The sequence below is a fragment of the Hyaena hyaena genome, unplaced genomic scaffold (genome assembly GCF_003009895.1).
Source record: "Hyaena hyaena isolate Hyena2069 unplaced genomic scaffold, ASM300989v1 scaffold_426, whole genome shotgun sequence".
NCBI lineage: Eukaryota > Metazoa > Chordata > Mammalia > Carnivora > Hyaenidae > Hyaena > Hyaena hyaena.
In genome coordinates this window covers 1,251,131-1,263,936 of record NW_024081061.1, presented here as the reverse complement: position 1 = coordinate 1,263,936, position 12,806 = coordinate 1,251,131, and positions in this window count along the sequence as shown.

Genomic DNA, 12,806 nt, shown 5'->3' with positions numbered 1-12,806 from the left:
AAAGAGGTAGAGTATTCCAAATGTAAAGAAATGATGGGAATGATGACAAATAAGTAAAATTCTTCAAGCTGAATGTCAGCATGATGAAACGACTAACTTGTACCATAGAGAAAAAACAAAATGGGGATTAAAGAGAAATTTGGTTAAAGAAATTTTAAATACTGGACTCAGGGCTTTAAATTTTGGTTCAATAGGCCACCCACCATGGCTCTTGAAAAGCAAAGTTATTGAGATAAAAGTCATTAAGGGGCCCTTACAATTGTGTTTTGTTTTGGCTACAATGCATGGGTTTTGTTAGAATAAGGAAATGCTAGAGTCTGGGAAATAAGCAGTCTTGCTGTTGAGCTTAGTCCAGGTATGAGGTAATGAAGGTCTGGATCAGGGAGTGACTGTCAGATTAAGTAAAATATACTATCAGCAATCATAAAAAATCAGCATAACTTGGTGCCTGATTCGATGTGGGGAGCAGTAGTATAAAAATAAAGTTACTCCAGAAAATTGATAAAGACTTTCCGAAGAGAAATGTGGGTTATGTATCAAGATCCTTTTTTAACAGGCACCTGGCTCAGTCTGTAGAGCATGCAACTGTTGATCTCAGGGTTGTGAGTTCCAGTGCATTCTAGGCAGTTTACTAAACAAAAAATTTTTAAAAGATCCTTTCTTTAAGTTTTTATTTCCATCTCTTAGAACATCTAAAACCCAAATAACTGACAATACCAATTTCTGGTGAATGGATGCAAAGCAAAAAGAACTCAAACTCACTGCTAGTAAGAATGAAAAATGGTGCAACCTCCTTCAAAGGGAGTTTGAAAGTCTTACAAAGCTAAACATAGTTTTACCACATAATCCATAGTTGCAATCCTAGGTATTTACCCACTGAGTGGAAAACATATCCGCATAAAATTCAGCATGTGAATGTTTATAGCAGTTTTATTCACAATCCCAAGATATAGAAGCAACCAAGGTATCCTTTGATAAGTGAATGAATAAAAAAACTGTGTTATCACCATACAATGGAATACTATTGAGTAATAAAAAGAAATGAGCTATCAAACTATGCAAAGACATAGATGAATTTTAAATGCATATTGCTAGGTAAAAGAAGCTAGTCTAAAAAGGCTGCATACTGTATGAATCTATTTATATGACATTCTGGAAAAGGCAAAACTGTGGACATAGTAAGCAGATCAGTGACTGCCAGGGATTGGAGTGGGGGAAGGGTTGAACAGGTGAAGCACAGGGACTTTCAGATTGGTAACATTCTGTATGATACTGTATTTTGTATGGAACTATAATAGTGGATACATGACACTATGCATTCGTCAAAACTCATAGAGTTTATAGTGCAAAGAGTAAAGTTTTTAATTTTTTACTTTTATTTTAAATAGACTCCACACCCAATGTGGGGCTTGAACTCATGACCCTGAGATCAAGAATCTCATGCTCTACCATCTGAGCCAGCCAGGTGCCCCAAGAGTGAACTTTTTTTTTTTAAACATTCATTTTTGAGAGAGTGTGAGTGGGGGAGGGGCAAAGAGAGAGAGGGAGACACAGAATCTGAAGCAGGCTCCAGGCCCTGAGCTGTCAGCACAGAGCCTGATGTGGGGATCGAATTCATGGACTGTGAGATCATGACCTGAGTCAAAGTTGGACACTTAATGACTGAGCCACCCAGACACCCCATGAGTGAACTTTGACGTATGAAAAAATGTTTTCCGTTATTTAGTAGGTCAGGATATGTCAGAATGGGATGCAGATGATGACAAAAATATACATAATTACAAATGTGTGAAACAACTTTAGTGAAAGGAAGGGAAGAAAAAGTGACCTACGTAAGCTTGGAAAGCAGTTGTTGCTCTAAGACTAAAGGCAAAAGGAACAGCACATAACCACTGTACAAGAGTTGATTAAGTTATTCCCCACCCCACCCCGGGATGTACATTAACAAACAGTTCTAAAACCATGTATGTGTATTGGAATTGAATAGTTACGTAAATGGATGGCAGTTTCTCTTTCTCACTGTAGAGTGGGTGATTACAGATAAGCAAGGGGAGGAGGCTAGAATGATCTTATGTGGTAATGGATTAGAGTTGGAGACATCAGAACTCCGATTTAGTCTAATATAATTATAGTTACAAGTGGATACATATAGAAATATGTATAGGTAGGTGCATATACACAACTTAGTATACACACATATTTTTTATTCACCTGTCATCAGAGAGGATCTAGAAATGACATTCCAATAACAATATATACACCTTGCACCCACACCTTGGCTTTTAATAACATTCTCCAATGAGAGGAACCAGGCTCCTTGGAGAAATCTAGGACTGGGATTGAATCTGGGACTGGGACACAAAATATACAGGATGAACCTAGAAAATCTTAGAGTGCCAGAAAGTAAGAAATTACTAAGCATGCATGCACACACACAATAATGAGGGTATTTCAGAGAGATAATAGGACCTAACTGAAAACAGTTCCCAATGGCCAAAGCTGGAATAATTTGAGCAAATAAATAGTATTGAATTATAGCCCAAAGTATAAAATAAATGTCCTTGAGTCCAAATAGGTAAATAAATGTTTGAATAAATAAACAAATGGGGAGAACAGGTAAGTCTTCCATGCAGAAGAAATCCAAATTTATGTAGAAATTCTAACCTTAAGGAGGTGAAGCATGAACTCCCCTCTCCTTAAGTTTCAGCTGTTCATAATGATATCCTAAGAGTAAAATATGGAAATGGGAGGGGTACAAGTGACTTGATAATGGAGAAACCTGACAAACACCACCTTGGCCAGGTTATCAAGATCTACATCACCAGTGATAACTCCTGTTGATAGTATATACCCTTGATACTTCATGCAAGAAAAGTCTGAGAAACTGTCACAGTCAAGAGGAGCCTAAGGAGACATGATAATTAAATGCAGTGTAGTATCCTGGATGGAATACTGGGACAGAAAAAGGACCTGAGGTAAACACAAAATAAACCTGAATAAATAAATTATGGATTTTAGTAATTATGTACCAATTAGCTAATGTTAATCAAGGTTGGTTTATTAACTGCAACACATGTACTGCAAATATTAGGAAATTGGATATGGGCTATCTGACAACTATGCTGTCTTCCCAACTTTTCTTTAAATCTACCACTATTCTAAAATTTAATTTTTTTATTTTTATTTTTTCAAGTTTTATTGAGATATAATTGATGTATAACATTGTACTAACTTAAGGTATACAACATAATGATTCAATATACATATATATTGCAAAATGATTATCACAGTAAGTTTAGTTAACATACATTACCTCACATAGTTACAACTTTTTCTTCTTGTGTTGGGAACTTTTAAGATCTTCTCTCTTGTGGTGAGCATCTTTAAAATGCTTATTATTCCTTTGGACTTCCAGGAATTTATGTTTACGAGTTGGGTCACCTGACTGGCTCATTCGATAGATTGTGTAACTCTTGACCTCAGGGTTGTGAGATCGAGCCCCACGTTGGATGTAGAGATCACTTGAAAATAAAATCGCTTTTTGAATCTTTTAAAAAAATGTTTACTGGGGCGCCTGGGTGGCTTAGTCGGTTAAGCGTCTGACTTTTGCTTTGGTCATGATCTCTCTGTTCGTGGGTTCGTGTCCCGCTTCGGGCTCTGTGCTGACTGCCAGCTCGGAGCCTGGAGCCTGTTTCAGTCTGTGACTCCCTCTCTCTCTGACCCTCCCCTACTCACGCTGTGTCTCTCTCCTAGAAATAAATAAAACATTAAAAAAAAAAAGTTTACTTATTTTTGAAAGAGAATGCACACGGGTGTGAGCAGGGGAAGAGCAGAGAAGGGGACCGAGGATCCAAAATGGACTCCATGTTGACAGCAGAGAGCCCAATATGAGGCTTGAAATCATAAACTGTGAGATCATGACCTGAGCTGAAGTGGGATGCTTAACTGACTGAACCTGCCAGACACCCCTGATCCTTTCTTTTTTAAGTAGGCGCCTTCCCAGTGTGGAGCCCAGTGTGGGGCTTGAACTCACGACCTTGAGATCAAGACCTGCACTGAGATCGAGTCAGATATTTAACTGTCTGAGCCACCCAGGTGCCCCCAAAACCAAAATCTTAAAAAAAAAGTTTAATCAGACATATGCACAAAAATATTGTATAACAACAACCTAAATATCTAACAAAAAAAAATGGCTAACTCTTGTGGTATACAATTTGATTCTATATTCATTAAAAATGAAGTTCACAGGGGTGCGTGGGTGGCTCAGTCATTTGAGTGTCAGACTTCGGCTCAGGTCATGATCTCACAGTTATTGTGTTTGAGCCCCGAGTCCAGCTTTCTGCTGTCAGTGCAGAGCCTGCTTCAGATCCTCTGTAACCCTCTCAGTGCTGCTCCCTTACTCTCACTCTCTTTCTCAAAAATAAATAAATTTCAAAAAAAAATGAAGTTCACATTATATTAAATAAAAAATAAGGTTATAAGACAAAACATATGTAATAGTCTCAGTACACTACAGTGAATAGAATATTTCCATACGTCAAAATGACAAGCATCAGGGGCGCCTGGTTGGCTCAGTTGGAAGACTATGTGACTCTTGATCTCAGGGTTATGAGTTTGAGTCCCATGTTGGGTGTAGAGATTACCTAAATTTAAAAAAAAAGACTTAATAATAAATATAAGGCAGAGATAGACTGTGGGTGGTAGAATAGTGGGGTCTTTTTATTTATTTATGTTTCCAATTTTTCTATAAGTAATATATTACTCTGGTGACCAGAAAAAAATGAATGAAGGTTGTAAGAAAAAAATCATTATAGGTGTATAATCAGAGGATTTGTCAAATTGGGATACCTATTGGCAGTAAGGAACAGGGAACAAATCTTTAAAAGATGTCAAGTTGTAGCTTTGGTTTTCATTAAGAAAAAAAAAACATTACTCTGCAGAAAGGTCATGTAGTTAGCAATGAAGATTAAGCCACTTTTCTGCCAGGTGATTCCTTGGTGAATATATTTTGGGTATTGCCTCCACAGAAAGATGCATGCTTAAAATTTGAGTAGTAGCAGCAATTCTATGAACTTTCCTCTACCCTTCAGTAGTAATTAAAAGGGAAGCCCAAGAATCACACTGATGAGGGGCACTTGGGTGGCTCAGTCAGTTAAGCGTCCGACTTCAGCTCAGGTCATGATCTCATGGTTCGTGGGTTCGAGCCCCGCGTTGGGCTCTGTGCTGACAGCTAGCTCAGAGCCTAGAGCTTGTTTCGGATTCTGTATCTCCCTCTCTCTCTGACCCTCCCTGCTCACGCTGTCTCTCTCTCAGAAACAAATAAAAACATTAAAAAAAGAATCACACTGATGAATAAGTATCGACATGTATGTAGGTCTTCATCCCTGATATCTTGATCCACAGTTGTACAAGCTTATTTGACAAGAACAGGGTACTAAGAACCTGCAATCACAGATCCTTTGAAGAAACCCAGAACCTTACCAAATGCATTACAGCGAAGCCCCTGCCTCTGCTGTTCCACACATGTAGGTAACCTGTGGATGACTACTCCAAACACCTTGTTTTGTATGTCCTCTTATACCCTGCAATTTGGGCAGCCACGCCTACCTTCTCTAGAAGCTCTCCTTGGCAGGTACCATGGCATTCTGCCACAGACTCTAGAAGGTTCCGGGATGGTGAAAGTTTAGAATCTCATTGTCTGAGCACTTTCCTGATAAGATAATAGTTAGATAGAAACTCCTTCATCAAGACACAACTTAACTTATGGTGGTCTGGCTCATGAGTCAGTACCTTTGAATCAAAAGGACCCTTTAGGACTCCTCTAGGCTTCATACTAACTGTTTAATAGAGAAGAAGCTGGAGAACTGGGCATTAGAGTCAATACCTCCTGGAAAAATCTCTAAAGTGACATTTCCATCCATCACCTTCTGATGTTTCCTGTAAGAATCAGAAGTACATCACTGCTTACCAAAGTGAGAAGACAGCAAGCCCAGGATTCCTATTCGGAGAGCAATTTTGGCTTTTAAGTGACAACTGAGTCACTCTGAAGGCTGATCTTAGAGACTCTTTTGGAGTGTTTGAACTTAACTTCGTTAACCACACCCCTTGCTCATCAAGGCAGGCTTATAAAGCAAGAGACGCAGCATGGCGTTCACCTGCAGGGCAGGTAACAGTGCCACCTCCCAGATGTTCTTCCCCAAGGAAGTGGCATGGCATTTGCTGTGGCCCCAAGAGGACTGTAGACAGTCTAGCTGAAACATGAGTCTAGTACAAGCTCACAGAGGCCATAAGAAAAATTGTGGTCAAGGCCCTACTCTGAAACTTTTCACCTAGAACAACCTCTTTAACCCTGGCATTGGCACCGCTGGTGACAAGGAAGAAAAAAACAGCCATGATTATGTAGGACAAATGTCTGAGAAATGGGCAAGGCCAGAGAAGTGGCTTCTGGGATTTGGTTAAAGCCCTAGACTGTCCCAGTACCTCTGCCCTTAAGCTTGCAGGATTTTTAATCAAAATTGAGGCATAATAGTGTCCAAAGGAAGCAGCAATACCATTCTGTGTACTAGGGATTTCATATGAGTATTAGAATTCCTAGAGAATAGGGGCGCCTGGGTGGCTTAGTTGGTTAAGCGTCCGACTTTCGCTTAGGTCATGATCTCATGGTTCGTGGGTTTGAGCCCCACGTCGGGCTCTGTGCTGACTGCCAGCTCAGAGCCTGGAGTCTGTTTCAGAGTCTGTGACTCTCTCTCTCTGACCCTCCCCTGCTCACGCTGTCTCTCTCTCCTAGAAGTAAATAAAACATTAAAAAAAAAATTTAAAAAAAATTCCTAGAGAATAACTGAAGGACTCTGAAATATATTTTTTTAATTTTTAAGTTTTTTTGAGAGAGAAAGAACACATGATCAGAGGAGGGACAGAGAAAGAGGAAGGGAGAGAGAGAATCTCAAGCAGGCCCCACACTGTCAGCATGTAGCCCAACACGGGGCTCAAACTCATAAACATCGAGATCATGACCTGAACCAAAATCAAGAGTCAGACACTTAACCTACTGAGCCACCCAGGTGCCCCAGGACTCAAATATTTTAAAACCCTCAAGAGTACTGGTAAGACCACTTTGCAGAGCCTGATCATCTCATACCCAAAAATTCTTCTCACAACTTCCCTGTTGTACTCTCATATGCCATTAAGCGGCATTGTAAATTAATAAAATCTTTAGGAAATCAGTTTGGAGTCGCCTTCAAATTTTTAAATGCACATACCCTTTGGTCTAGCAAAATCCACTTCCAATTCTGGGAGAATTGGCATAGAGACACTCACACATGAGCTCAAAAGTATGTGTACGAAGATGTTCACAGAAACCTTAATACTTGTCCATCAATAAGTGGTTAAATAAGTAGTGGTACAGCTATAAAATGCATACCATCATATGATCTTTCAGCAAGTCATTTTTTTTTCCTGGGGTTCCTATCTGGCTCAGTTGATACAGCATGTGACTCTGGATCTCAAGGTTGTGAGTTTGAGCCCCATACTGGGTGGGGAGATTACTTAAAATCTTTTGGACACCTGGGTGGCTCAGTCGGTTAAGTGTCCAACTTCCGGCTCAAGTCATGGTCTTGTGGTTTGTGGGTTTGAGCCAGACGTCAGGGCCTGTGCTAACAGCTCGGCCTGGAGCCTGTTGCGGATTTTGTGTCTCCCTTGCTTACTCTGCCCCTCCCCCCATTCATGCTCACTTACTTGCGCTTTCTCTCTCTCAAAAATAAGCATTAAAATTTTTTTTAATAAGGGGCACTTGAGTGGCTCAGTCGGTTGAGCGTCCGACTTCGGCTCAGGTCATGATCTCACAGTTAGTGGGTTTGAGACCCACGTCAGGCTCTGTGCTGAATACTTGCTCAGAGCCTGGAGCCTGTTTCAGATTCTGTGTCTCCTTCTCTCTCTGTTCCTCCCCCACTCATGCTCTGTCTTACTCGGTTTCTCAAAAATAAATGAAATGTAAAAAAAATTTTTTTAATTTTTAATAAAACCTTTTTTTTAGTGTTTATTTATTTATTTTGAGAGAGCACCTGAGCCAGGGAGAGGGGCAGAGAGAGAGAAGAGAGAATCCCAAGCCGGCTCTGCTCTGTCAGCACCAAGCCCAATGAGAGACTCGATCTCACGATCTGTAAGATCATGACTTGAGCTGAAATCAAGAGTCAGGTCCAGGGGCGCCTGGGTGGCTCAGTTGGTTGAGCGTCCGACTTCAGCTCAGGTCATGATCTCATGGTTAGTGGGTTTGAGCCCTGCCTCAGGCTCTGTGCTGACAGCCAGCTCAGAGCCTGGAGCCTGTTTCAGATTCTGTATCCCCCTCTCTCTCTGACCCTATCCTGCTCACACTGTCTCTCTCTCTCTCTCTCAGAAATAAAAACATTAAAAAATTAAAATAAAAATTCAGGTCCAATGTTGATCCAACCAACTGAGCCTCCCAGGTGCCCCAAAAATAAAATCTTTAAAAAAGATTGGAGTCAATCCTTTCAAGCCCTGCTGCTGCTTTATCACATAAGTATATGTAGTAGTCTAAATCCTTTATTGTCATTCCAACAATCTTCACAGCATCTTCACTAGGAGTAGATTCTGTTTTAAGGAAACATTTTCTTTGCCCTTCCAGAAGAAGCAAATTCTCACCCATTAAGGTTTTACCATGAAATTGTGGCAATTCAGTCACATCTTCAGGCTTTACTTCTAACTCTATTTCTCTTGCTATAACTATCACATCTCAGTTACTTTCTCCATTGAAGTCTGTAATCTCTCAAAGTCATCCATGAGGATTGGAATCAACTTCTAAGTTCCTTGTAATGTTAGCAGTTTGAATTCCGAATGTTCTTTTTTTTTTTCTTTTAAGTTTATTTACTTTGAGAGAAAGAAAAAGCACTTGTGCACATGGGGGATGGGCAGAGAGAGAGGAAAGAAAGAATCTCAAACGGGCTTCACCCTGTGAGCACAGAGCCTGACCCGGGGCTCAGTCTCACAAACCATGAGATCATGACCTGAGCTGAAATGAAGAGTTGGACCGTTAACTGACTTAGCCACCCAGGTGCCCCTGAATCCCAAATGTTCTTAACAGCATCTAGAATGGTGAAACCTTTATGGAAGGTTTTCAGTTTACTTTGCCTATCATGATATTCAACATGCCTTCCTCACTAAGCTTAATTGTTTCTAACATTTGATTTAAAGTGAGAGATGTGCAGGGGCACTTGGGTGGCTCAGTCAGATAAGCACGTGCGACTCTGGCTCAGGTCATGATCTTGTGGTTTATGGGTTTGAGCCTCCCTCGGGCTCTGTGCAGACAGCTCAGAACCTGGAGCCTGCTTCAAATTCTGTCTTCCTCTCTCTCTGCTCCTCCTCTGCTCGCGCTCTGTTTCCCTCTCTCAAAAATAAATAAACATTTTTAAAAAATTTTAGGTAAGAGACATGCAGGGGAGCATAGGTGGCTCAGTCACTTGAGCTTCTGACTCTTGATTTCAGCTCAGGTCATGATCTCATGGTTTGTGAGATTGAACCCCCACATTGGGCTCTGTGCTGAATGTGGATCCTGCTTGGGATTCTCTCTCTCTCTCTGCTTCTCCCCTGCTTGTACTCTCTCTCTCTCAAAATAAATATATAAACATTTTTAAAAATGCCCTTAATGAAACAGTAAAAATTTATTAATTAAACCTCAACCTTTGATTACATATATTTTAATATTCTATGTGAGGAAATGAGAAGTATACATAGAGCACTTCTGCTGATCATTGGTTGTCTCCAGGGAAAACACTTGTGCAACTATTTTTGTTGTAAGCTGAACTAACCATTTTTTCATGCAACATCATTTTGACTTGAAATATGACTGACATAAATTTTGGTAATTCAGACTTGTGTATTTGGCAGACATTTTCTGGAGCCTGCCACTAAGGAAAACAGCTGACAGTATATTGTTTCCAAATATAAAATTGAAGCTTTGGGGCATAAATGAGGATTTTGGAAAATTGCATCCACTGTCATTGGTTGACAGTTTCCCAAAACTTAAAAGACTTTTTTGATGAGATAGGTGATGATATTTGTGAAATGTATTTCTGACATTATTTTGACATTATATAATAAAATGTGTCAGTATTTTCAAGAGCTGCATAACCCAGTGAACTATATTTCCCAAGTGACCAATACAGGATGTTATAAAACCAGGCATGAATAAAAGAACATTCAAAGATAGGCTGGTGGATTTTAATGTAACAGAGTATGAAAAATTTATAGTTATGATATCAACCTTTAGAAAACAGTTGTTGAATTTTTGTGTGGTATTAAAGTTAATGACTGCAATTATCTGAAAAAAAAAAAAAACATTAAAATACCCCTCCCTTTCCAACTACATATCCATGTGAGTCCAGATTTTCTTCATATTCTTCAACCAAAATACTAATTGTAGTTGAGTGTACTTTGAAGCTGATAGGATGGACAATCCATCTGTCTTTTATTAACCCACATATTAAAAATTCACTCTTACTAAATTTTGCTTTGAAAAGTAGATTTTTTTATAAAAATATGTTACTTACGTTCATATTTATGAATTAAGCTTATAGATTTTTGTAAATTCCTCGGTTTTAATTTCTGATACACTAAATACTAATAGATAAAACCCACATATATAAACGAGAGCTCAGGACACTTGGGTGGCTCAGTCATTTGAGCGTCCAACTCTTGATTTCAGCTCAGATCATGATCCCAGGGTCATGGGATTGAGCCCCAGGTCAGGTCCCATGCTGAATATGGAGCCTGCTTAAGATTCTCTTTCTCCCTCTCTTTCTCTGTCCCTCTCTCCTGCTCACACATTCTCCCTTTCTCTTAAAAAAAAAGTACAATCAGTATTATAAAAATTTAAAAAATAAAGAAGCAAGAGCTTTTTGGGTCTTTAATAATTTTCAAGAGTGTACCAGAAAGTCTCAGGACTGCTGCAGCACTATATAGCAGTTGCAGTGGAGGCAGAAGGATGAAGGAGATGAAGTCTCTGCTGGGTTTTCAGTCTTTCCTTTCTTAGCCAACTCTCATCTTTAACCCAGCAGTCAGAATTTGGGAGCAAGAGCTCTGAACTCTCCTCTGGGCAGCTCTGGTATGAATCTATGAAAGGGAACCAATACTCTTTTCCCTGCTTCTTTCTCTCTCTAAATCTCCAGACAAGACTTTTTCTGCATAGGGTGAAGAGAGAGACTAGATAGGGAAGGTGAGAGGGACCTTCCCAGCCATGAAGGAGTTTATTTAGAAACCCCAAAGTTAAATAGTAAGGATAAGCTGTAAGGGACCACAGCTGGCCCACTAGGGCTCAATAGCAGGAACTGGGATGAGCCAGGGACATCTCCTAGAACAGTGGTACTTGTATTTCCTTCCTCCTGTTCTGGTCCATTTCTTAAAATGGCCTAAACTTTTCAATGACTTTTAAGAACCAACAATTCTTCTAGGCCACAGTCCCATATGGTTAATTAGAATAGACCAACATGGAAAGAAATCAAACTTAAAGAGAAAAAATGTAAACCAGTGTAGTAACAACTACTTTGCCACATACGTCACTTTCCATCTCCACATCCACCTACATCTCTCCCTTTCTCTCCTACCATCCATCCCCTCCCCTTTGTCTGACACCTGTCCTTCCTTAGGCTATTCCTGATTCATTAGGGATTTAGTCACTATGATGGGGAATTTAGAGGTAAGGCATTTCACCATAATTTGAGTACTCTCTATGCTGTTTACTGACTGTGTGATCAAGCAGATAACTCTCCTCTGAACCCTCAGTTCTGCATCTTTAAGATGAAATGATTTTCCAGCTCTATGACTCTGTGGTTGTTAACAAAGAGAAGATAGGTCAGGCTGGGCTAAGGACTCTGACATAAATATGTGACCACTGAGAAGAGCAGAGGATCTAGAAAGGGAGCACAGCTCTAGTTTGCATCACTATACATTATCCCCTTTGGACACGGATATATTCTCAGGAGATGAACAAACACAGGTCTCTGAAAACAACCTGGAGAAATCTCCCAAGACTGTGGTTCTTCCCTTGGGTTCACTTAACTGTTAGGTTCCTGGAGTCAGTATTGGAGAATTCCCCCAGTTCTTGCCCAGCAGTGGTAATTCCTTTGGTCTTGGAGGCTCTAGAGGTTTTCAGCCTCCCTGTTGTGACCCTGCTAATTAGATACCAGGCTCTGGCCTTTACCATTTTTTCCCCTTTTTTCTTTTTTTTAATGTTTATTTATTTTTGATAAAGAGACAGAGCATGAGCGGGGAAGGGGAGAGAGAGACACACACAAAATCCGAAGCAGGCTCCGGCCTCTGAGCTGTCAGCACAGAGAGCCTGACATGGGGCTCGAACTCAGGAACCCTAAGATCATGACCTCAGCCAAAGTCGGATGCTTAACAACTGGGCCACCCAGGTACCCCTCTGTTTTAATTTTTTCAACATATTTATTGAGATATAATTGAGATATAATTCACATACCACACAATTTTGTGGCTTTTATTATATTCACAGAGTTGTACAAACATCACATCTATTCTGGAACATTTTTATCAGCCTTAAAAAAAAGCCCTTAGTTGGGGCGCCTGGGTGGCTTAGTCGGTTAAGCGTCCGACTTTCGCTTAGGTCACGATCTCGCGGTTCGTGGGTTCGAGCCCCGCGTCGGGCTCTGTGCTGACTGCCAGCTCAGAGCCTGAAGCCTCCTTCAGAATCTGTCACTCCCTCTCTCTCTGACCCTCCCCTGCTCACGCTGTCTCTCTCTCTCTCTCTCCTGGAAATAAATAAAACATTTAAA